We start from the raw sequence: 4,536 nt of genomic DNA, 5'->3' as shown, positions 1-4,536 counted from the left end.
TAATCATTTGAAATGTATATATACTTCAAAATATCATGTTGTAAAAATAAGTAAATGCAATTTATGTCAGTTTAAAAATAAATAGCATAAAATTAAAATCTCAACTTGCAAGTATTTATGTCACAGATCACAATATTAATCCTTTACTGTGTACCCAGTAATATTCTAAGTACATTAATGTACTAACTTGAGTAATCTCAAAACAATAACCCTTGAGGTAGGAAAATCTGATTTCCTAATTTTTTTACAGAAGAAAAAGCTGAGGCAGAAAGTAGTTCCTTCCCTCTCCCAAGGTCATAGACAGCCAAGTATCCCAATATCTATGCAAAATATTTTTTAAATAATAGGATACTGACTATTTATCCTTGTAAAACGAAAGCACAAAGCAATTATTTAAGAGCATTTTCTTTTCTTTGAAAGTACTGCATAATCCAGATTCTACAGATGGGGCCTTTGAATGACTTTAAAGTGAGATAAAAGTATTCAGAGTCACACAATATTGAAGAACAAGGATTTGTCCCTAGTTTGTCTGCAGAGCCTGCATTCCTGACCAGTACACTTAAGAAGAAAAAAAGATTTGTTGAATCATATCAGCCCATCATGTTTAATATTATATATAAGAATCTTATTTCTTTGTGTGAAAATCATCCTTTAGTAGCCATTTTGCCATGTATCAGATGGTGTTTATCTACAAATTATTATCGAAAGGTAATAGTCATAGGAACAAAAGAGTAATGATTATTTTTAAAATGTAATAATCATCACAGTTACATTACATTAGAAAATTTGGCCATTAAAGTAATTCTTTGGATTTCTATGGCAAATTATATTCCCTTTTATGAACTCAGAGTGCTTTTCCTGATGGAAATCACATTTAACTGTGCTCTAGACTTTGTTGATTGGGAAGCAAGGCTGGTCTGACCCTTGGTGACAGGTGGAGCAGATGACATTTATCCAAGGTCATCTAGAGCTATTGGGTTAGAACTGGCACTATAGCCCAGGTATGTCTCCTTTCTCTCACTCAGTTGTTTTTTTTTTAATCAGAGGCTTCATTAATTCTATTCCTATATGTAGCAAATCATTTCTTAAGGATGTAGAGGATGTAGTTATCTGAGATCAACCTGCAGGTTATGTAAGAAAATAGTAAAAGTTCCTGGAATCATATGGCATGTATTCTTTTGTGTCTGGCTTTTTTCAATCAACAGAATGTTTGTGATTTACATTTTGCCCTCTCTATTTATAGATTATTCATTTTCATTGGTTTATAGTATAAGTATTACATAGTTTGGATAATTGCACCCCATACATAATGGAGATGTATGCATTTTTCAATTTTTGAATTCTTATAAATACTGATGCCATGAATGTTCTTGTACAAAATTTTAGATAGTCACTTATTCCCATTTATTTTTGACATCAGTCAACCAGTGGAGTTTATCTGCCATCAGTAGATGGCGTCAAACTTTTTCTGAAGGGGTTGTTCTAATCTGTATGCTTATTGGTAGTATTAAGTGTCCAACTCTCCACATCATCATAAATATTTGGTATTTTCCATCTTTTTTCTTTCTGGACATATGGAGATATCTTCTTGTTTAAATTTTAACTTCTCTTTACTTTAGCTCTCTGTATAGTATTGATTCTCCTTTAATCTAAAGATGATCTGCCCATCCAATTTTTACCTTTTGTATCTATTTACTTAAGAAATTTGTTTTATTTTGTCATGTGGATTTTTTGCTCTAGATTTTTCTGATAGTATCCTTATTGTGTTGTTTATGTTCCTTTGGCTTCTCCTCTTTACTTTAAATTGGTTATTAAATCTGAGACTTATTTAGATTCAGGTTTTTTGACAAGAATACCTCATATTGGTGTTGACTATTTCTACACTGTTACACCAGGAGGTTGATTTGGTCTGGTTGTCACTCCTTCTGTGTACTTACTTGATCACTGGATTCAAGGGCTGTCAGACTAATCACATCCATTATAAAATTTTCCATATCTCTTCACTTCATGGTTTTGCAGCCTCTGCATATTTATACCTAGATCTGCACTTTATCAAAGATTATAAAAACAATAATGTCCTAATCTTGATTTCTTATGAATTCATTAGCTGTGATTCATCTCTAAAAGCAACTTCTCCTCAACTCTTAGGTTATATTGAGGTATGATATGCAGAGGAACTATTGGATGAGTGTTCGGTGATTTTGAAGTATTTCATCTTTTCAAAACATTGAATTATTTACCTAAGAGCCTCTAAACAGGAGCTCTTTTTTAATGTCATGGAGTCACATATTTACATAGTCAATGTGTTTTAATCTATTTCAGTCATTAATATTTTCACATTCAGAATATTCTTGTTTGTCCAGTGGGAACCCCTTTAGTTTGCTTCTGAGTGTTTTTAAAATTTATTTATTTATTTTTTACTTTTTTTGTAGCTGTAGATGGACAGCATGCCTTTATTTTATTTGTTTATTTTTATGTGGTGCTAAGGATCGAACTCAGTGCCTCATATGTGCCAGACAAGTGCTCTGTCACTGAGTTACAGCCCCAGCCCAGCTTCTGAGTCTTTTGATATGCTATCTGGCATGGCAGTATGGTCTAGAATTATCTGGTGAAATTCTGACAATAGATCTGGAATCAATCACTTTCTAAGGGAGCCTGGTTCTTTTTTCTGGGATACAGTTTTAGAAAATTCAATCTGAGGACTAGATTTGCTCATTGCTGCTGGGTTGTCATTTTTTCTTGCTGTTTTCCATTCATGGAACCAGTAAATATGTATTATATTTTGATGGAATAAACATCATCTGCTTTCATACTGTGTGGCTCCTCTCTAATTGTTTTTATATATCATTTTTTGTTAAAACCTTCCAGTTTTAAAAAAAATATAAGCAAGTAATATAAGTGTATAGGCTATACACGTGGAATTTTCTGATGAAATCAAAATGTTCTGCTTCTGAATTGTCCAACAGAGTAACCACTAGCTGCCTCAGCTGTTGAGTATGTGAAAATGTGGTGAGTGCAACTGAAGAACTGATTTATAATTTACTTTAAATTACTGCTTTTGCTAGTGGCTATTATACTGAAAGACACAATTCTACACTTTTTATATCTTGTTTTTACTTAACAATGTATCCTTAAGATCACTGATATCAGTATATATAGAGTCCTCCCTGCTTTTTATACCTGCATAGTACTCTAGGATGTAGATGCATATTAGATTACTCAACCAGCCTGCAATTGGCGGGCATTTGTCATGTTTCTAGCCTTCTGCTATTGTGAATTGTTCTATCATAAACAATTTTGCACTTATTTGTGCCTTTTGTCTTTTGCATTGTTTCTTTTGGATAGATTAATAGAATATAAGATAGAATATCTATTTTAGCTATTGCTGGTCCTGAGAGTAAATACCTATATAATTTTATTATATAGCACCAAATCCCCTCCATGGGAGTTGTAACATTTGACATTAGCTCCAAAAAATTCATGAGAATGCCTATTTACTTACAGATTATTTAAGAGAAACATTGAGGGGAAGTGAATATCGTGAGAAATTGTGAAAGCCATTTCACTAAATCAAGATAATTACATGTACATACAGAAGTCTTAGTCTTGTGCTCGTTTTTCAGAATTTTGTCTCTACTTTTTTTCTATCTGTTGTGGATCTTGATCCACGTCCCCAAATGGGAAAGGAGGACTTACATGGAGTAGAAATTCCATATAACCTCAGAAGATTAAATGGGAGGGACAATCCAAGTGTGGTGGCACACTACTGTAATCCTAGTGAGTTAGGAGGCTGAAGCAGGAAGATAGGAAGTTTGAGGCCAGCCTCAGCAACTTAGTGAAGCTATCAACAATTTAGTGAGTTTCTGTCTCATAATAAAAAAATAAAAAGGCCTGTGGATGTGGTTCAATGGTAAATCCCCTCATAGATCAATCCCCAGTAGAAGAAGAATCCCCAGAAGAAGAAGGAAAAGGAGGAGGAAGAGGAAAAGAGGAGGAAGAAAAAGAAGGAGGGGGAGGAGGAGCGGAGAAAGAAGGAGAAGAAAGAAGAGGAGGAAAAAAGGAAGAAGAAGAGGAAGAGAAGGAGGAGGAGGAGGAGGGAAGAGGAGAAGGGGAAGGGGAAGTAGACAGGCACAAAGACAGATCAGAAATTCACTACTCTGACCTAGTAAAGGGCTGAAGGAAAAGGGAAAAACCTGTGTTTCTCTGCCCATGACAAGAACCAAGATTGCATCTACACAAGGGTTACCTCGTCCTTCACTCTCTGTGAGTGAGAATTTGTCAGGAGAAGCTAGACTGCTAGCACCTCTATTTCCCACAGTACAACCTCTCTCCACTAGGTCACATCATTTCCTGTTTAGATTCTGATTTTCCAGGACTCAGGGTAACTGTTGGATTAAACTAGCCTGGAATGGAATCAATTTGAAGTCACAAACCATGGGGTCGGCTGCAACATCTATGTTTCTCCCAGTGGACATTTCTAGTCATACATATCTAGAAATAGAGAAATGTGTGGGATGCACATATAGAATTGGACTG

The sequence above is a fragment of the Marmota monax genome, unplaced genomic scaffold, assembly GCF_021218885.2.
Source record: "Marmota monax isolate L192 unplaced genomic scaffold, Marmota_monax_Labrador192_F-V1.1 WCK01_AAM20220418_F8-fsc00176, whole genome shotgun sequence".
In the NCBI taxonomy this organism is placed as follows: Eukaryota; Metazoa; Chordata; class Mammalia; order Rodentia; family Sciuridae; genus Marmota; species Marmota monax.
Note: the sequence above shows the minus strand (reverse complement) of the source record.